General features: G+C 38.5%; 1 protein-coding gene across 3 annotated transcripts in view; it reads left to right on the plus strand.

The window, feature by feature from the left end:
- Positions 1-22,818, plus strand: part of COL5A2 (collagen type V alpha 2 chain) — a 128,697-nt gene that overhangs the window by 31,927 nt on the left and 73,952 nt on the right. The gene's annotated exons all lie outside the window — the stretch shown is intronic.

Consider the following 22,818-nt stretch of genomic DNA (forward strand, 5'->3'; position numbering starts at 1 on the left):
TCTAAAACAATTATCATAATCCCCCCTTTTTGCATGCAGTGTGTTTATTGTATGATTTGGCTAATAAGCGGAGTGGAAAACCTCTGGGATACGAGAGTAAGACTTTTGCTTTCACGTATTGAGAATGGGGCAGAGAGGGGTTTGCGCTTTGGGTTTTTGAGCGGAAGAGCGAGGTTTGCGGCGCTCGCTGCGGGCACAGAGCGGGGGGGCGGTCAAAGGCCAAGTGCTGCCGCGGGGCGCTCGGGCTGAGCCCCCGTCCCGGCGGGGCTGCGGCCGCTGGGAAGCTCCCAACAAAAGAAAAGGCTTGGGACGCGGCTGGAGGACAGCTGGGCAAGCGAGCTGGGAGAGTAAACACCGAAGCCTCGCAGGGTGGAGTTGTTTGCGCTGAACTACATCTGCTTTCTCACATTCTTTGTTTTAGAGAAATGCAGAAACGCGAATTCTCCCTTTTTTCACCCCTCCCCCCCTGCTCGTCTTTTCACTTTCCCTTCTTTCCTTCTCCGGCTCATTTTCCCCCAGGCTCTTGCGGAGGGGCTGCCTGACGCCGAGGATGGCACAGAGCCTCCCCTCCGCCCGAGGGCTGGAGGCAGCGGCCGTTCGGGGCGAGCTCCGTGCGGGCAGGAGCGCTGGCGAGCTGCGAGCCTCACCCGCCCGACCTGCGCTGCCTGCGGCTGCTTGGTAGCCCTTCGTGTTTTGTATCATTTCTATGCCTGCGAGAGAGACACTGATGGTCAGGAGAAGGCGTAGTGACTGTACTCTTTCCATCAGTCGGGATGGATGTGGTGATCTGTGTTGATTTCCTGAAATGTGAGCAGGCTGGTTGTGGGACAGTCTGGAGCTATTGTACTCCTGAGCGTACTTCCTAGGCTTCTTATATGTAACACTGGCTTCTTTTCCAAATTATGCCCTACAAAGTTCCTTTGTAGGACATTCCAGCACATTGTGGGATGTACACTACACTGCTGTTTGCACTTACTTTCTCGTGTATTTTTAAGAGTCTGATTTTTCATGTAACTGAACTTCTCTGGTAATACGCTGGATTGCATAAGTGAGGAGGAGTCAAAGCCTGATGAACAAACTAGTGCAATATTTCTGAAACTTTTGTTTTACAAAGCAAAATGAGACTGTCCTGCCCATGCATAGCTGTGTAAGAAGTCCCATAGAGGGGGCACTTTATATAAACTTGTGAGTGTAATTCATATACTTGCTATAAAGGGAGGCATATATTATGCATTTATCAATGACATGTAATACCAAACGAAACAATTGTGAAAATACTGACTTAATTTTTGGTATCCCTTTAATAAAAATTATAGCTTTTTGCCTGTTTAAAAAAAAATGCAAAATGTATATGAGTTTTCTTACTAGATTGTTGGAATTATGGAGATGATGGGATAGACCAGCAATGTACACGTTGTGGGGTATATTTCCCATATGCTGATGGCTGAGGCAACTGAGAGGTATGTGGCAAGACAGAGAGCAAAATATGTTGTAATAAATTAGTGACATCTGTTTATGCTTACATCACTTACTCATCTTCCTGTTTGAGATGTAATAGCTTTTGTCTTCTATACAGACACTTTTCCAATGTTCATTATATTAAAAGAAAACTGAAGTCAAATCTACTTTAATATGATGTGAGGGTTGGTGAAGTGAAAATAAAAGTAGGGTGCATTCTACATATTGGTCTGGTTTAATTGCATAAGAAAGGGATTTTACCTTTCATTTAGTTCCTGATTGAAGCCTACAAATCCTGAAGAGTGGACAGGTTTTGCCCTTAGTTTGTTTTGGGTTCTGTATTTGTGTAGAGGTCTAACATCAGTCAGCATTGTATTTTACTGCAGGTGACTTTGTCTGTAGAGCTGCTTTATTTCTCATTCACTTACTTGAATGTAAGTACTACCAGATAAACAAATATTAGAGGTATCTGGGAAAGCAAGAAGGGCACTTCAGGAAGCATAGATTACAAAAAACTATCCGACTTTCAGAAAGGATGTAAACTAGTGTTGTACCAGTCATTTTTTATGACAATCCTAGAAAAAAATAAGGATTGGATACCGCTTGTCAACTTTAGAGACAGTGGCAGAAAGAAATAGCTTTTGTGATAGTATGTTACAAAATTTTTCATGAGGGGTATTGATATTGATAGATGACTTGAATATAATAAAACAGATAATATGGTTAAAAAACCTTAATGAAAGAACTGTAATACTACTTCAAACCAAACATGCTGCTTAACTTTTTGTCACTTACCATTCCTGTACCTTTAAGTAATGCCAGTTTCTTTATTACTTTTTTTTCTCTTGAAACCCTTCAGATTGATCTGTTCTGCTCAAGAGCACTTGGCTGGTAGTGCTACATGGTGCATGTGCTTAAAATGCATGTAAAAACTAGACACTTCCAAACATATTACGGCAAAATTGGTCATTTTAAGTCTGTTTAAATGTACCTGTTTAAAAGTTATTTATCAATAAGGTCAGAGGTGCAAAATCCTAGGACTGGAAGATCCTGGTTTTAATTTCTTTGTAGAGACCTGGTCCAGTTCAGAAATGCAACAGGATCAGAACGTGCCCAGGAGGTGACTGAAATTTTGTATTGTTTAGCTGCTGAGTACCTGAAAGCTCTGAACCTTTGGTACAGGGGTTTCCACACAACTCTATAGTCCTTCCTCTTTCCCTAGGGCTTGGGATAGAAGAAACTAGTAGCAGAAGCAGGATGTGCTTATGGGATAATTTCCTGTCCTCTTGGGAGTGTAAAAGTTTTTTAAAAATTAATTAGAAACATGTCTTTCATGGAAAATCAGTACACTTGAGTCAGATTTGAAATTATGGGACTCATCTTGTTCAAGAAGAATTGTCTGTGCAAACTGCACGTGGGCATGGCAGTGGTGGTTTATTGCCACCATTTCTCTTCAATCCTATACTTGCCTTTGGCTCTCATCAGTTTTTGCAGTGTACCTTTGTCTGAATTATATTTTCCTGTCCACCTCTTGTGGTGTCAACCCTCCTTCAGCTGAAATCAGTGTGAGTGCTGGTATTGATTTAAAAATATCTAATTTGATTGACAGTGTGAACAAGGTTAAAAAAAGGTCATTGTTCTGTTTATATTAATGATGCCCTTTGCCTTTTTTGAATTCTCAAGATCTTTCATTTTGTCTGGAAACCATGCAATGTCCATTATCTTCTCACTGATACTATCTTCAGGGAGATAAGACCTTGTTACATTGCATAGTCCCCATAATGGGGCAAGTGTTGGGAATAAGATGACAAGTGAAAGACCTCTGTAGCTATGAGAAAGTTATTGAGTATTTGTGCCAAATGCTTCTTTAGATTTTATGGGTCTTTCATCTTTGTAATCTATGTAAAGGGTCCAGCTCCTAAGGAGAATGATACTGTATGATTCTATGTGAAAGAGAAAAAGCACCCGTGTTTGTACAATTGTCAAATTTTAGTGAGTATCTGATAATACTTAGAATTACAGAATTATTGTTTAGGTTGGAAAAGACCCTTAAGATCACTGAATCCAACTGTTTGTGTAGCACCGCTACAGCAGATAGATACTCCAGCTCAGCTTGGTGTTGGCTGTGTACTTGCTGTGATCCCCTCATGCAGATCATTGGCAAAGATATTGAACAGAACTGGGCCCAATACTGAGCCCTGGGGAACACCACTGGTGACCAGATACCAACTGGATTTAACTCCATTCACCACCAATCTTAGGGCTTGGCCATCTAGACACTTTTTTACCCAGTGGACAGTGCACCCATCCAAGCCACGAGCAGACAATTGCTCCAGAAGGATGCCATGGAAAACAGTGACCAAAGCTTTACTAAGTTCCAGGCAGACAACATCCCAGCCTTTTCTTCATCCCATAAGTGTGTCACCTTGTCATAAAAGAAGATCAGGTTGGTCAAGCAAGACCTGATTTTCATAAACCCATGCTGGCTGGACCTGATTATGTATGTAAATGTTTATGCTGGTTATGCTGTATTGATTATCCTTTTTCCCTAAAAGTTCCAGATCCCCAGATTATGTCTGTACCTCTGCTTTCTTAGTGAGAAAACCTGCATGTGTGTGTGCATGTAAGTATATGTGTTTGGGGACTTAAGCATAGTAAATAATTCAAAAATAGAAATTAATATAACTCTAAACAAGTAGACAGTGGGAATCTAGTATCTATTAGACAAAGTCATAAATCTGTGGGGACTAGCTGATTGAATTAGGAAATTTTCCTGACCATAAAATTCTGAGAAGAATACTCTACACAGAAATTTCTACAAGAAGATTCCTTGAGAGGATTCCTTCTGTTCAGCCTAAGCAAAACTTTGCTCAAAATTATGGAATACATAAAATTGAGGGTCATGTTGGACCATCTACATTAACTTGTAGTTTTTTTGGAAAATACATTGTGATTGAAGAATAATTGCAGGCTGTGTTTGCTAGTGCAGGCATTTCCCCCCCCCCCCCCCCCCCCCCGATATTTACAAATATGGATTATTGCCATAGAAACTGAATGGTCATTTCATGATTCATGTTTTAACATGCTCAGTCTTCATTTCTTGGTGAGGTCTTTTCATCCTTGCAATTTGTTTCTGTGTGATAACATTCTATCAGCTTGATTTGTTCATGCAGAACATGCAGGATCGGTCCTGTTTAATAATAGTTAAATGTAAGTTGGTTAAAAATATGTATTTTTAAATTTAATAATGCTTTAGAAATTTTCAGAAAAAAAGAAATATCTACCAAATCACTTGACTGATGGTAAATGCTCCTGGGAAACTCTGCTTAGGAGTAGCTCTTGGTGTTGAAGTTGTAGTTACTATTTGGGTAAACTGTAAATTACAATTTTTCTATGGTTAGAATTAAAAGTGGTCAACTGGCCACATAACTTGGTTTTTGATATTTTTTCAGAAAATTAATACAGATTCTTGCGTGTATGTGCAGCGAGGCAGGAACTGCAAAGATAGATCTTCATGCAACAATATAATCCTTTAAAAAAACTGAGCAGATGTTCGTGGCCTGTATACAACTATTTTTCTGTATATAGAGGAAGGCAACAAACTCAGTGCCAAGAAATAACAAAGTAATGAAAAATAGTCGAAATTCCAGCTGGAGGCATGTGATCTATCCTTATATGTGCACTGTTTCACTTATGTTTGTCATTGTGACCTTGCACATTTTTGTGTGTAAAGTCCTGATGATATAATTTTCTCAGAAATTATTCTTAGAAAGAATAAATCAAAGTGTTAATCCAGTGGATTCTCATTTGCATCAGGGAAGAGAGACTGGACTTGCACTTCAGTTTATTGTGTAGCCAACCCCCCCATTCTTTATATAACCAACAAGGCAAACCCAAGTATCCTTTAATGTAAAATGAATAAATTAATCAGATTAACTTGGAATTTCGGTTTTTGACAAAGCCTTCTTGGAGTTTGAACTTTCAGAGCACGAGGAAGGATTGTTGCACTGCCTGAAATCTCAAGCTGCAACAGACCTACCTTGTTCCACCATCCTTGAATGGCCTGGTGAGGCTGTCATGTGCAGAGGGTCAGGGATAATTTGAGCTGGAAAATAGGATGTATTAATTCCAAGTTTAATGAAGAAAATGTATTTATTTCCATGGCATAAAATGAGAAACCAGGTACTTTCAAGCTGGAGAAAAATGGCTCTTAACTATGACAGTCATGTAACACTTAGAGAACAGAGGTACCCCAGGGGGTGGCATAATGTATTATTTATGTCTTTTATGTAATCAGTGCATTCTGTATGTACAAATAATACAGTTTCTGGATACTTTTTCCTTTGGTCATGTATTGTTCGGTGATTTTCCTGGCTTAAATTTAGAGAAATTTGAAGAATTAGTGCTGTGCTTGAGATACAAGAAAAGGTAAACCAGTGATACTGACTATAGGAAGAAATAAAATTATTTTAATAAAAATTATTATTTTATAATTTGATTTATAATTATAAAACAATAACGTTCTGGAAGCTTTGAATGATGATAAAGCCTTGATGCTGTGGTAATTAAAATATCCAAACTGTTGCTTACAATTATCTCTTCTTAGTAAGCAACATACATTTTTCATAGCCTGCTGTGCTGCCTTTTATTCTTGCAGTGAGAAACAATTCCATTATTCCACTATCCCACCCGCATTTGCTGCAGAAAGGTCATGTGTTATATAAGCATGAAGACTAAGAATGATTGTCAGAGGGCCAGTGGTGGGATGCTCCCTGTTCAGGGAGCTTCTATTCATGCAGACCCTCAGGATTCTGTTTGTATCTGCTGCTGAAGATAGGTCTTGTCTTTGGAGAGCTGTCCTAAGGATGATCCTTGGCCATGCTGCTGCCAGCTGAAACTTGATTGGAGCTTTGGAGGATTTGCATTTTTCTGCAGCTCTGTGTGAGCAGTATAGCTGGGAAAGTGATATAATTAAGTTGTTTTCATACTGAAAAGCTTTCATGATGGTTTGTGTCTTCACTACTTTTCATTTATAGCCTTTGGACTATGCAACAGTAGCATGGGAGGACTAAAGAATTAATTTGAATCTTTGTGCCCTTGTTCTCTGGATAATGTGGCTGAATAGAAACACAAACAGCGACTCTGATACTGCTGGCAGGAATTCAGAGCTTTGGACATGAACTCATTTAGAGTGAGAACAGAAGAGTAAACTGTCTCCCTGAGGTCTGCTCCCTGCTGAGCAGTAGATGTCTGGCAGAGAAGGTCCATACAGTATCTTCTCCAAATATTCTTTGGCCATTAAGTGTTTGCCAGCATCCTGCAGCAAGCTGACCAACTGAAGTGCAGGATTATGGGCATATGGCAGTGTAGTGTAGGAAGAGATTGAGGGAGAAAAAGGAAGAGTCATCACAGAACTGTTTGGGTTGGAAGGGGCCTTGGAGCCCATCCTGTTTCCCCACCTGCCATGGGCAGGGACACTTTACACTATACCAGGATGCTCCAAGCCCTATCCAGCCTGGTCTTGGACACTTCCATGGATGGGGCAGCCACAGCTTCTCTGGGCAACCTGTTCCAGTGCTTCATCCAACACACAGGAGAGAATTTCTTTCTAGTATCTAATCTAAACCTGCCTTTTACCAATTTGTGAGTTTGTCCTGGCCCAGTTGTGCAATATTATTGCTTCACATTAAAATTACAGTGAAAATACAGCTAAAAGCCAGAAGGAAACTGTTTTCCATTTGAGGAGAGCTGTCTCGGGCCAGCTGTATTATCATAGGTAACCTCAGAGGTTACGCTAAGGGAGCATTTTATTTAAAGCAGTTGTCTCTCTTTCAGGAAATCATAGACAAGCTTGATTGAGATTAAATCACTTTCTTGTCTTAAATCTCATCTCTTCTGTCAGCAGATCAAGAAAAATATTTGAGGAAAAAATTAAAGATGGAACAGCAAACAGAAGATGTTTTACACTCAGCTTTTCACAAATACTTCCTTTACAGGTTTCTATCAGATCTTCAGATCTGATAAAAATGTGCTGAATTGCCATAGTGATTGCTATCCTATGACAGTTATTTGTGACTCATTTTCTATCTACTTTAAAGGGGGAGTTTTTTCCTTCGGCTGGAGCATCTCATTTTCCAGATACTGAGGATGATTTAGTCATCTTTAAGCCATCTCTGCTATTTCAAGTTACCCTGAATTTAGTTGATACAAATAATGAATGATAATTATAGTTAACAAATAATATAATCAGTAAACTAATAAAACTTTTTTTTTTTTTTAATGAAGTATGATCTATTTTTGGCTTTCTTGCTTATATCAGTGCTGAGCCTCTTGGTAGGAAAGATACCATTAAGTAGCTGGGTTATCTCACTCCTCAAAGGCTCCAGGAGGCTTCCTGAAGTTCTTCTGAATAATCATCCATGTGTCCAAAGCTCTGAGAATAGGAAAGGAAGGGAAGCAAGAGGCAGGAACTTCTAGAGGGGGTTGGGAGTGTGATGGACTCGATGAGCCCTCAGCTCCATACAGCCGAGGGGTCATTGTCCTGTTGTGACTTCAGGCTGCGCAAAAGGGGTGGAAATAGCCTGCATTTTCCACTCCTTCAGAGGCACAGGCAAAAAGTGGTACCTCTTTTCCTCTGTATTAATTTTCCATTGGAATGACTTCTTTTACCCTTAAAATTCCCAAACCAGCACACATAATGCATGCATTGAAAACCTGTTGTTTTCTAATACTAAAAAGATTTGAGGTGTGAGAAGGAGAACACAATCCTAAGAGTAAATATCTGTACTTTAGAACTCTCTGGAGTCAGGAGTGTTGTGATCTGTAAAGATCCCCGGTATATATGCTTGCATCTTTAAAGAAAATAACATGTTTGTAACTTGCTGCAAGGTAAAGATTAAAGTGGACTAATATATAGTGTGTTAGATTTTTGTAGAGCATTTTACATATATATTTAAGTGTGGTGTCTTTTCACTGTATGGTAACTACAGTGCGAGGCAGATGCATCTCACTGGTGAAAGTAATGGAGGATGATTTCCAGATGTTTAATGCTTGCTTTGGCAAGAGGCAGAAAGGACTGGAACATGCATTGGCGGCAACAAAGGAAGGGAAGAACCTGATGTCAGAGGCACTGAGCCTGGTGACAAGCCGAGCAGAACATGGAAAATGGAGCCATGTGGGGAAGGAAGAGCCAACATGACAGTATGACTGCTGTCACCACACTGAGTCTTGGGATTATAGCAGTGACTGGCAGTGTGCTGGGAGCCTACTTCAAAAATTGGGAATGAGGTTAGACAAGTTGTCCTTTACTCTTTTTTTTTTTTTCCTATAATGATAGAAAATTCCAGCTAAATCTGGACACTGAGCTTGAATAACTTTGGCTTGCTTTGATTTTATATTTTCACTGTAAAGTGCAGGGCCTTCCTATGAGATTGTGTGCAGTGCAGAGCACAAAGCATCCTTGATCTCAAGTGAAGCCTTAGGGTACTACTGTAATATACATACTGAGTCATTGTGCTAATAATACATTTCTGGAATGGCATGGATTTTCATGTTGAATGGCTGGCTGGTTTCAGAAGTGGAGTCTGGCTTCTCAGCAAAGAAATCTCTGGCTAGTGAATCACCTGCTTGCTGTAAGGTTTCAGTAGGCACCTCTCTGGGGCTGGCTGTCCTTTTTAGCATACATGCCAACACTCTGCAGCTTTACCACTTTTAGCAAAAGCACTCATGCTGCTTGGTTTGGTTTGTTGTTTTTTGGAGAGCAAGGTGAGATGATGGGCAGAGAAGAGCTAAATCTTGATTTCCTTAAGCTATGCATGTTTGTCCCTGTGAAGAGTGGCAGGGCCAAACAGTGTGAAAGGCACTGCTTTAACGTCAGTGATATCATTCTTGTGTTTTTTAAAATGAGGGTATGGAACACTTAGTTATTGAGGTTGGCTTTTTTTTTTTTTTTCTCCAGCTGTTTTCTGTTTATTTGAGCCTTTCTGGGTTTCCTAGGAAACCTCTGCAGTATGGAATTTATCTATTTCACAGGCAGTTTATTTTTTTGTGTTTAAATGTAATGAACATGGAAAGTATATATTTGGTGATTCAAATCTCCCATTCAGGAGAGTACTTTAGAACCTAACTTGAGGCACATGAACAGTCTTACTTATTGTATTAAGACAACTTATACCTTTATTTTATTTTCTCCTTAATGAATGAAAAATTTAATTATTTCAGTTTTTCTTTTAAAAGAAGGTAACAAGCTTCAAGATCTTTAAAACTGAAGGTTTGATTAGGTGAAATGATGCAGCAGTAAGTTATCTTAAATAGAATAGCTATCTTAAATAACTTTTAGCAGTTATACTGACATTTTTGCACAAATTCATGTGACTTGGCTTCCTGTCATCAGTAAACATCAGTACAGAAACACAGCCCAGCTTCTGGTTTCACTGGAAACCAAGGGAATCTCAGCAGTTTTGGTTTGCGCTTGCTTTATGCTCAAATCTGACATATTAAAGGTTTTTGCATCATCTCAGATACACATGTACAGAAGAACATGGAAGTTAAGGCTTTTGAGGTTCTCAAGATGATCTGTGTGCCTAGTAATGCTTAATATAATAGATGAACTCCTGCTAAAGTTTACATGAAGCTAAGAGAGATTCAGTAAATGCTTCAGTTCTGGACAAACTTCAACATGCCTTAGCCTGGAGAGTGACTTGGCATTTGGTACTTCTAACATCCTGATCTCTAGCTCTGTCTGGAAGAATGCTTTGGGACCCCTAGGCTGGAATGATGATAGCAGAAGGGAATGTGACTGCCTGGAAAGGGGATGTTCCTATGGTCCAGGTTTCTAACAGGATACAGCTGTGGCTTAGTCTGAGTTCTATAAATGTGAATTAGTGTTGACACAATGCCACAAGAAGAAACTTTCTGGCGTGACAGTACCCTGCCTTTCTTCTACTGAGGCTAGAATCCCACCTGAGAAATTCCTGACATGCATGCAATTTCAAAATGCCAGGGGAGAGAGCACAACTCTGCTGCTGCTCTTTATGACTGCATCCACATCCCTGCATTCAAAGCCCAAGTTACATCATTGGTACTACCTGCCAAGTAGAGTTCTCTTGAGAAATGGAGTAAGGCATTCTGCCTGTGTTGCCTTTTTTTTTAAGTCTACTTACCCTATTGGTTAAATGTTTAAACTTCTGAAAAGGAGTCTGCAAATATAGCTGAAATGCAGCACTGCTTTTGAGCTAAAGTTGGTCTGTGGGTTGAAATATGAGTTGGAATGAAAGTATGTACTCTTAAATAGTATTGTTACCCAGAGTTAGTATGCACCAATAATTAAATTAACTGGGGTGGTCTTAGGATGCAGGAGTATAGTTCCTGGAAATGTGTAGCTTCATCAAATAATGCCCTCCAGGCTTTGCTCTTGGACACAGCTGGGCGACACTGTGCAGCACTTACTGTGGGGTATTACAGTAGATAGGCTGTGCTGAGCCCACATTTAAAGACCTTTACCCAGCTTGCCCTTTGGTTTCCACCCTCACACACAAAAAAAAGGTCTGGCTTTAATGGATGCCTGTTATCTCCCAGTATAATCATATAAATCTGAGTCTGTCTAGGATTAATGGAATGGTCCATCTTCTGACTTTCAGCTGTTTACTTTGAAAGCACAGATCTGGGGCTGCTTTAGCAAAAGGATATGCTTCTACTAAAGTTAGTTTTTAGTTTGTCACAACTGCCACCTTATGCTTCTGGTCACCAAAATAAAAAAATCAGAATTATTTTTTACCACAAAGTGGATTTTATTTCTTCATGAGATGGCTAAGTAAGTCTTATTCTTGTGTGCACGGACTTTCTCTCTCTCTCTCTCTCTCTCTCTCTTTTTTTTTTTTTTTTTCCCCTTAAATCCTCCTCCCTTCTGCAGGCTGAGAGACTGAAATTCCTCCTTGAATTTTGCATGACTTAGAAAATTCTAAGTAACTTGTTTCTACAATGGAATGCAGCTCACAATGAGATGTAAATACCAGCACACTGATCCTCTGGCTTTTGCTTTTGTCTTGAATTATAACTATTTATTGAAATGGCAGAGTGAGCTTTAGGACATTTTGTCAGAACCAGGCAAGACAAATCGGTACTTATTATGACCCCTTTTGATATCCAACAAACTGTGAAGTTTGAAGCTGGATCTTGCTTTGTTCTGGTTCTTTGTGTATTTGTCTCAGGAGGCAAGACTTTTTCACAGGGTGATATAAGTTTGTTAGATTTCTGGGGGATATGGGCCTAGGTTTTTTTTTTTTTTTTCTCCTTCCTCCTGGAGTTATTTAGGATAAGGAAGATGAAGATTTGACAAGGAATTTCAGAGTGAATGCAGAAGAAGCTTCTTTTTCCCTTTGTGTGTCCTGCTAAAACAATGCTTCTTGTACTGCTTGCCTCGCTCTGAGAAGACATCAACAAATGGTATAGGAAAGCCTGGTTAAGGCAAGTTTAATAAAAAAATTGCAGGTGGTTCTGGCTGACAGTTGCCTCTGTCACACTGAAAAACCTATCTTCAGTTTGATTAGAAATAGAATGACAATGTTTCAGGAATACAGATATGAAAAAGACAAAACATCTGCTGTGTAACTTGTAGATTATTACAGAGGCAGTTACAGCAATTATATTTTTGTGCAATGCAGCACAGTATCTTCAGGCATCTAAAATGTTTCTTTCAAGTCTTAATGAACTAAACATAGCTCCTGACCCTGAGGGTGATGTAGGTATGTGCCATTCTCCGCTGTACATTTTTGTAGCCTGGTAGGAGATTTGAGGCTGCAAGAAATTTTAGATCTAAATATTATCCCTAATGTAGATGTACTACTAAAGAACACAAAGTATTTCCTCAGAATACCTTTTTTACTGTTTTAGCTTACATTACTTTTCTTGTTGGTTGCTTTTTTTTTTTTCCCACCCTGTGGGAAACTTGTAGGAGGCTGCAACCAGACTGATCTGGTTTTAGAAATGAGATTGTCTTCATGCAAAGTGCCTGAAGGGTAATGTTCTTCTTTTAGTCCAACTAAATGCATAATGAGTTTTCCAGTACCTGTGTTAGCACTCTCCCAGATCTACAAGGAAGAGTCTGATGTGCTTGCAAAATGCAGGTTTTTGTAGCCTGTGAAATTTCTGGCACGTCATGTGTGACTAAAGCTCATGGCATGTGTTGCACCAGGGTTTCAGAGACTGTTTACTCAGAGAAACTTCCTGCAGAAAGAAATGTAAGTAGTATGGACTCTAATGTAGACTGTTTGGTCAGGGCATGAATATTCCTTTTCTGATAAAAAAGAACAATTTGATGATGCCTTGAGCAGGCTGGTCTGTATGTTATGCAGTCTGCATAAGAGTATAAAAACAGAACAGAGAGCAGAAAAAACCTTAAACATATTGCATCTCTTTTTGATCCAGAACAGAATTTGCATTTCTGATTATGGAATATTCTGAGTCATTGGGCATTTGAATTCTCTATATAACATGTGAATAGTTCCACAGTTACCTGAAATTAATCAGTTGTTGCGTAGGAAAGTTTCCCACTCACCTTAAGGTGTTACCTACATTCATAAGAAGTTAATAGTAGGGAAGATGGTACCAGGACATCAGGTGCTTTTGAGGCCTGATTGAAAGGGAGTACATTTGTAAAGCCAGTTCTGGAACCTGTGTGAAGTGTAGCCTAACTCCGTGTAGTGCATTTCTGAGGCAGTATTATAAGCTCTCCTGGTCTCTCAGGCTTTGCACTAAAATGGCAGGAATATTCAATTGTGTAGCTTAATTGCAGGAGGATGTTTTGCAAAAGACTGTTGGACATTTTTGTGTGCTGTCCTGTTTGAAAGAAGATGCTTCTGTAATCAGGTAGGTGGTTGACATCAGTGCTATTCTGTGCTTTCAGTATTTATTTCCAGGTGTGCATCTGGGACTTAATTTATTGCCCTTGAGAGATTCTCAAGGGTAACTGTGTTTTGAATAAAGCAGTCACAGGTTTTGTACCTTACCAGTTGCCTCTTCTGTTCATGTGCCTTTATCACTGGGCTCCCCAGAGTGTATTATTTTCACAGACAGCTTGCCAGTGATCAGGGAGGCCTTTTTCCATATTGACCTCAAACTGTTCTTGACTACATAAATCCAGCCAGCCACAGCGATGAGGTGCACACAGAAAATTTACTTAATAGAGGGACTTTATAGAGCTTACAGTGCAGTTAAGTTGAAATTACATAGCAGTTATGGAACATGCATGGTTAGTTATGCCTTCCCTCATGCTGTGCCTTCCCTCAATTCTGAGCCATGAAAGAAACACATATAATTCACTCCAAATTTGGTTTTGTTGTAAATGAATTATTTTGAGGGTAAAAAGGGAGAGCCAGTTTCTTTAATATGTATTGATTCCCATTAATGAAACAAACAGAAAACCAGTGCTTGACTGCTGATACTAATTATGATTCTGAGTTGATTCCTACATTGGAAAAACAGAATAAACATGTACATTTTCATTGTTTGCCTTTATAGATCAGCATGAAAGAAAGAAAAGTGATGAATTTCAAGTTAATGTTCTGAACAGTGAAGCTTTATTTTCATAACCAAGGTGATTGTGAAGTGGATGTTTGAGTCTGATATGCTTGGCACTGAGCTACCAACATTAGATATTTTACATGTTGTGAAAATACTATTCACTGAAATAGTTTGAAGGAGAGCTGCCTCTGTAGATTTTCTGTATAACTGAGATGATAAACACTTTATTTGAATGTGATATTTACAGGTTTATTTGTACAAGAACAATTTTGGCTGAGAAAATGATGAGTGAAACTTTTTTTTTTACCATGAAGCTCCCAGGTTTTATTTATTTGTTCACATGTTTTTTATTGTTTCACATGTTTTATTTGTTTTTCCTCTGGTCTGCAGTATCTAGACCTTGGTAAACAGTGGTCTTTGGAAAATTGCTTGGAAATTTCTCCCTTTTACCAGAAGAGGTTGGGCTTGATGTCAGTGCTGAGACCCGGGAGCAGTTACTGATCCCAAGGTGGCATCCAGGCTGCCACTGTGTGTGATGGGCCTGCTCCCTTCTTTAAGGCTGGTACCTTTAAATGCCAAGCCAATCTTTGTAATTCCTGAATTTGACACAGAACCAGTGAAATAAGGGCAAGCCACCATTTATTTACTTCAGCTTTCATGAAGAGGCCTATCCCAGGCTCTAGGCAACCTGCCATCAATTATCCATACAATTCATTACAAAAAAGGCAAAAAAGCAGTAAACCATACCCACGTTTGCCAACTGCCTTAGCTTAGGGGAAATTAAATCATCCAGCCCCTCACATTCCCTTAGCCCTCTAACTCTGCTCCTATCAAATATTTGTTCCAGAGACAAGCTATGTCTCTGTTGAGTTAAAAATGTACATTTTAATATATTCCAACAGATCATGAAATTTCCTAGTTTAGAAAGCTGGCTGTGCCAAGCTTCTCTGCTATAGACTATAATTTCCTTTCTGAAGAGAGAAGGAGCATCTGGACCTACTCAGTCCCCAGCACAGAGCTTGTCCACGTCAGCAAACTGGAGCTCCAGTGTGGCTGCCCAGGGTCAGCTGTGGGCTGCCTGGAATCTCCTTATTAAACAAGCCCAGAATTTTGGATCTGGACCAAACCCCTAGAACTGAACATGCTGGGACATTTGAAATGTCCTGTTTCAATACCAGAACTCAGTTGCAAAAGGTCATTGATGCATGCTGCAGACATTTCCCTGTGTGCTTCAAGTCTCAGATTTCGAGTGCAAAATCTTATCTGAGCATAACTATGATTAAAAATCCAGTTAATGGAGGGGTCTGCTTTCATTCATTTCTCCAGTGGACAAGGGAATAGACTGTGTTTAACTTTCATGATCTTAAACTGTCAGTTTAAGATTGTCTTGGTTTCTTTAGAAAACTTTGTTTAGAACTTATATTCTTAGCCACTGACACTTGATAGAAATTTTCCAGCAATTAAACTTCTGTCAAAGGCCATACTTGAATTGTGGTAACGTAATGTTATAATTTGGCATTAATGATAGATTATTAATTCTGGGGGGAGGCTGGTGTGATATCTAATTTTGGTCCTGGTTCTGTCTCCATGTTCTTTCTAGATGATTGTTCTTCTGACTTTGCTAAGAGAAAATACACTAACGTTATTCTTGGCACTAAACCCGAGGATTGTTGGCTACTGCCATGCTTGGGTAGATGGAGATATACAAATGGGATCCTCAGTACACATTAGTCAGGGAGATTGGAACAAGATGCTTCCACGGGACAGCAGTTGTCTCTTGACTTCATTGCCTCAAAAAACCCCATCCCCAAACCCTACACTAAAAACCCAACCCCCTTAAACCCAAAGAAAATTCAGCACCAGTCTGGGTTTTCTGGGTTTCACGGTGCTGCATTGGCAGCCAAGTCCCACCCAGGATGTCTCTGAAAGGTTTGGTTGAGCAGTGCTGAACTAAGGTCACATCTGCAGTGGATTCTCTGGGGTTGGTTTTCAACACCAAATAATTTTGCAGTATGTTTTTCCTTTGATTGCAATTTCATACTTAGGTTACTAATGCATGAAAAAATGTACTGTCAAGTCAGATCATTTGACTTACTCTCCTGACATTTCTGTTTGGAAGAGGCAGATCTTGGAGTAGGTCTTCATCTGGTGTAAATTACAGTGCTACCATTATGTCAGTGGAATAATTTATGCAAACTAAGGGTCTGCAAAATAATCCAGAGACCAGGTGTGCCCCATCTTCTGTGTTGTACTGCATTGTCTGTAAAATTATAATGTAGTAAGGATTGATGAGTTCCTACTGTGGTGTTGTGGTGTGTATAGCTAATGCTGATCATAGTTAGCAGTCATGCAATTAAATTCTTATCCTTACTAAGCTTACCTTGCACGTAAAGGACATGCATAAATTTGGAAATATTTCCTAACCTCCAGGCTGTAATTTGGGGTTAGGAGAAACTACCACAAGGCACACACACTTCTAAACTGGAAAAACAACTGAAAATGTAACAAGCTGTTATTGGCTACTTTTTGGGTTCTCATCCAACACAGTCCTGAAAAGCCAGAATTAAGGTTTGGATTAGGGCCTCATTTAGTTGTTCTGATTTTGTTACTGAGATTCACACTTCTTTTTCCTAACTGGAGAACATGAAAATAGCTTTTCTTCCCTCCTGGGTGAGAAACTGGGTGCTGGTATGGCGTTGTATTGAGTGATCAGTGGGTGCCATTTCAGGTACCATGGGATGTTGACACAGGATGACAGCTCAATTAAGAGCCCTATGAGGTTTGCATCAGCAAGGAGGACTATGAGGGAGGAGACAGGTTTCAGTGTGTTAATTCCTGCTTAGAAGTAGATAACTCAGTATTTTCACTGATACCATTGTAAATGTCTTAAAAGAAGAGCAAATCTTTTTACCTGGTCCCTCAGGAGTTGGGCAAGTCCTCATTAGGACTGCAAGTGTTGCCTTAGATTCTGTGATTTTAATAAAACTACTAGTTTTACCTACCTAAACGTAACCACAGGAAGCTTGTTTGTCTCCTCCTGACTGAAATGTTTTGTTACTTAAATAAAGCATTGGGATATCATCAAGCTTGTGGTCCACTGAAATGAATAAAATTTGTCAAATTATGTCCATGTTGTTCTTTTCTGTATGTTAAGTCAGGAAGAAAAGCAACTGATAAGATTAATATCCAGATAAGTGAACATTTGGAGCTCTTGAGATCATGTAATCTCCTGGAAATATAGAAATGTCCTGATTGCTACAGAGCTCTTCTTAATAGACTGGGGCAAATGCTGAGGCATGTGTAAACAAATCTATGTATGCATATGTGGGGCAAAAGTAAGAAAAACATTGACTGTGTTGATGAATGAATTATTAGAGTGTATCACTTAAAAAGAAAAGCAAAGCTTAGTGAATGCTGGCATAATGAGATATTATTTATTTCCCCCCCAAAAAAAAAAAAATTTATGGAGATGATTAGGAATAATTTATGTATTAAAGTTTCTTTTTCTTCTGGTCAAACTGTATTTCCAAAAAAGAGGCAGAAAATAGTATAAAACAAATTTAACTTGTTCTGAAAAATTAAGCTTTTTTTAAGTCAGCAAATTGAATTACTAGACAAAAATGTACTTAGAAGTCAGACTTTTTACCATAGGAGAATTTTTTAACTGATGTCCATGTGTAAGTAGTCCTCAATAGAGTGAGATAAGCACCCCCCCCATCTCTTCTGCAACATCTGAAACTGCTGTCCCCAGAGCCAGGAAGATCTCTATCCTTGCTAGAGCACTACCATGGATGTTTCCGCTATGCTGACTTAATTCAAAAATTATGTAAACAAGAAAAATGGACATGGAGCCAAAGAATTCACAAGCTGTGAAACTCAGGTGGGTGAAGAGTTGAGCCCCATGTTGTGAGGATACATTTGTTGTTTCACTGGTTCCTTTCTTTGCAGCATCACACAGCAACACTGGATTGTTGGGGAGAACTGGGAGGAAACAAAGGGGCAAAGGAAAATATACCCTTCTTTCAGCCTAATGCTAAGAAAGCACAGATTTCAGTTAAAACTTAGGGATTTTCTGGTTTTCTAAGATCTTCAGTTTCTGTGCTACTTAGCATTCTCTGGAATTGTCCCAGAACTTACTAAGCAATATGGTTGAATGAAAATCATTGTTTAATATTGTGTATTGGTTAATAATATGCCTTGTGTTCCAGAATGAAAATAATCAAGAAAACATACATAAAAATAATTAATGGCTTGACATGCTTTTGTATTTAATGACTAATTATAATGGGATGAGACATGTTTCTTTGTTTCTCTAAATAACTCTCTTCCCTCCTTTCCCCCCCCCAGTTGATAAGCATAGTTTGGGAAAGTGGAAGTATGAAATATGACACTGACATCAGTGTCAGTCAATAAAATTCCATTCTGACAAGTATTTTCTATACTTCCATTAGATCCTGACAGAAGTGCAATCAAAATATTTTGTAGCCAGTGCAGAAAGGCAGGAAATACTGTTAATCTTTGTGGGCTGGGGTGTTTATTTTTATAGCTATGGATTAAAGCTCTCTCCTGTAGTTGGCAAGAGAACTTATTTGATAATGCTTAGTAACTTGGCATCACATTAGTTTCCATAATTGCCTTTCCATATATTACACTGCAGCTGTTTCTTTTCCAGTGATCCAAGTATTGTGCTCTGAGGTACCCGAGATGAAACCCTTGTACTGTGTTAACAAGTATCACTCCTGTGGATTTAATGGGGGCAAGGCCCTTTAAAAAAATGACTTTATGTTTATAAATGAGTTAAAAGTGTAGCTCTTCATTTGGAAACATTTCTAACTGTAAGTATGTTTGTCACTCCAATGGATGGAAAAAAACACTGCAGGTTCTGGCTTGTCTTTCTGGAGGGTCAACATAAATGCTTAATTAAAACAGCAAAAGTTGTGTTATCCCATTTTAAGGGCTCTTTGGTTATGATGAAAATACTATAAGTAACTGTGTGTAGCAGTTGATCCTCTTTTCACGTGACAAATATTTAATGTGGAGAAATCCTATTTCTCTTAGTTATGGAGGGGACTAATGATAAAGTTTATAGAGTAGGAAAAAAAAAGCAGAAGTTACTATGTAGCGTTTGAGAGCAAAATCTGTTCAAAAACGCACCTAGAAAGTTAAAAAACCCACCTGGGGAGTGTCTGTGCATGAAAATGGGTGTTTCCACCTAGAGTCAATTTCAGCACCTTTGAGGCAACCAGAAGCCATTTCTTCAATTGAAACAACCATGACAGAGGATGGAATGTCCTTGCAAAAGTATTCCTGTGAGGAAAGGTACCAAAACCATGGGAATTGGATGGCTTTATTTGTGTTTGATAATTACTCATGATATGAAATCAGACTGAAGTAGTACTTTTCTTGGCTGTTGTCTTCTGTCAGGGTCAAAATGTAGCTTGTTCAGGGTGACAAAGACATGCAGTGTATTACAGAGACTTTGACTGTGAAAGGCAGGGGTTAATCACTTTTCTAGTAACACTGAAAAAAAAACAAACCCAGATACTTGTGGAACAGCTCAGAAAAAAACAGATTTTTCTTCTTCCAGCAGATGAAAGGTCTGTGATTGCATGTGTCCTTTCAATACCAGTGTTGTTAATATTGCATGTGATGTAGCTGTATTCCTAAGTAAGAGATACCTCATTAAAAAAAAAAAACAACTCTAAAATACTTAAAAAATTAGCAAAATATATTCAGAAAATTTAACTTATTATCCTTCAAAATCAGGTGAAATAAAGTGCAGTCCTCTTGACTAGTTTAAGACATGACCAGAGAGGCAGATAAAATCCAATATTTCTCCTGTAAAATTCTGGGAACAAATTTCTTTCCGGGAAACAGAACTACATGACTTCTCACAATGTGTGATTAGGCAAGCAATGGTGAAATGATTACAGAATCATAGAATATCTTATGTTAGACAGGACCTGCCAGGACTGTGGAGACCAACTCCCATCATAACATTAACAAAAATTATTATTATTATTATTATTATTATTATTATTATTATTATTATTATTATTACTGAGAAGCAAGGAAATTGAGCAAAGCAATAGTTTTCCATCTGATATTGAAAATGCTTTCAAATTTTATAAAAGCTATTAATTTAGACAAATCAGGTGTTAAATAGACTCTAACTAAACAGAAATTGAATTTTTCTTTCCAGCTTAGTGCAGACAAAGGTCAAATTTCTGCACAGTGACCTCTAGTTGGCCTGCCAAAAAAAAAAAAAAAGAGAAGGAATGTACTTGATGAGTAGCTGTCCTCAGAGTATCTCAGGGTGAATGGGCCTACTATTTTGGAGAGGTAAAGATTTCAGTGTTCTAAATTGGGAGACATGTAGGCCTGAATTTTTGAAAGAAGCAATTTATTTGCCCTTTTTACTTCAGGTTGAGTGGTGGTTATGCATCATTTCATTAGAAAACAACAATAAAAGAAGTCTTTCCAGCTGAACAACCACAAACAAGGGACAAATACTTTCAAATACTACACATTCCTCAACTATAATATAGGAACAAAGTAATATTATATAACCTAAGGGTTTTTTTTTTTTTGATACTTCAAAGTATTTAATATCCTTTGATGGAAATAATTATGTTTCAAAATATTTTATGTAAACTAAATGTCATCTTTAAATTGCTGTTTCGTGGTACGATGGAAAAAGATGTATTATAAATTTATTAAATAATTTTCTTTAATATTAGTCATAACTAAAAAGGTAGAATGCTCAAATTACATCTGTACGTTAAATACTTTAGAATGCATACATGATAGATGCATGGGACAGAATTTTTTCAATACAAGTATAGGATCCTGATCTAAGAGGAGATTGTAGAGGACACTTCACAAAGTCTGTCTTTTCTGAATTCATTCAATGAACAGAAAAAGAAATCATCAGGAAAAAATAAATTTCAAAAGAGTTATCTGAAAATAATTAGCATTAGTAGTTTTTAGGCAGGGTGTGTGCAAATTGTACCCCTGTTTCCATTATTTGTCATGTTGCATCAAATGTTTTAAGAACTTCAGAATTAGCCAAGGTACTCTGCCTTTTCTCAGGAAGGCACTATAGACCAGCAAAATATTTCCAACTTCATTAACATTTACTGCAAATGGTTCATGTTAATTATGCAAAATAAGTATCTGGTAAATGATCTTCATGTTCAAAATACAAGTAAAAGCAAATTATGGTTTAAGGCTCTAAATAATTTTGCTACTGGAAGATTACCTAACGATTGTATTTGAATTCAAGCATCAGGTTTTTGCGAAGCCAGACATGTGCAAGCTGAAACTGGAGTTAAGTCAAACCAAAACACAGGTTATTCTACAAATAATAAAAACCTCCCAGCCCTGTGTGTAGGTTATTCAAAAGTAGCATGAAGCTTGCAAACCAGTGCCAGCTACAATCCTGACCATCCCAGCAGGACCCAACCTGCTGGTGAAGCCATGTGACAGCCTGCTGAATGCACACACACTTTTGCACACCTCAGAAAAGTAATATTTGTTATCTACTTGGCCTACTTAGAGGTTCTCCACACCTTGGTATCCAAAATATCACTAGAGGACCCATGTTTAAGCAACTGAATCAAGCCAAATATATTGATGAATGTGTGCCTGTGGAAGTTTTTCTTCTGCACTGTTTAAATAGGTATTTGTGCTTACTTTGCACTTGAAGTAATATTCAGACATTATTTTTGTCTAGTGCAAACCTGCAGTTGTTTTTTGGAGGGTAATTCATAGCCACATTTAAATTACTAATTCATGTAATGTAATATTTTTAATCTATAAAATGCCAAGAATTTTTTTGAGTGAAACATATTTTTCCTGTACTTTTGATCGGAGTGTAAAATTGGATAACTGATAACGATGATGTGATTGAAGAGTAAAATCAGCACACACGATAATAGTCACCTGTGCCATGTCTGTGTTGAGGGGGTAACAGTGAATCTATTGAAAGTTGCAAAGCAGGTCATGAGAAATGCAGCCCCACAGGAAGGTTCTCAGTGACAGACAGACATCAAGGGAAGTCAAGGCTCAGGAGAACTAAGTAAGGGAATCCAGAGCAGGAGCAGGAATGAGGGCTCAGGAATCCTGAGCTCAGCTCTGGGAAGATCTATGTCAAGCAGAAAGTAAACCAAATAACTTTCCCTTATATAAATAGCATAAATAAATATCTTATATGTCAGGATTTCAGTTTGAGGAAGATTGATTGTGAGCAGTGCAGACCTGCCGGAACCTGACACTAAACATGCGGCCGGCAGCAGGCCAGGATTCATCATTAAGCCTTTTCTGTTCTCATGACCTGGAAAGGATTTTACAGCAAAATACCTGAGCTCCATTTTATTTATAATTGAGTTGTTTTCTACAAGGTGGGAAGTAAACTAAGTTTAAACTGCTTGATAGTGCAGAAAACCAGTGTCCCTTTTGGTGTTTTTGGATCAATGCATACGATGAATGCCTGATGCTCTAATAGTGACTAAATGGGATTTATTAGCTATGGGTTGCTTTATGTTGTTGTGTCTGACTCTGCAGATGGTTTGTGGGAGGAGGACATAGGAGCAAAGGTAGGAGTTGGAAAATGATTAGATGCATCTGATATGTATATTGATGATCTAAGGCTTTTCTTGAAAATTGGGGAAATGCATGTGCAATTAATCAAAACTTGGTTACTAACAAAGTATTTTGAAATGGAAAGCTAGAACTAAACAAAAAGCAGGAACATTCTGATGCTGATAATAGTAGATGAGGTAAATTTTATGAAACTAAAATACAGATAATGCTGTGTCACTCACTAAGACTTTTAATTCT

This window comes from Lonchura striata, chromosome 7 (genome assembly GCF_050655825.1).
Source record: "Lonchura striata isolate lonStrDom1 chromosome 7, ASM5065582v1, whole genome shotgun sequence".
Taxonomy (NCBI): domain Eukaryota; kingdom Metazoa; phylum Chordata; class Aves; order Passeriformes; family Estrildidae; genus Lonchura; species Lonchura striata.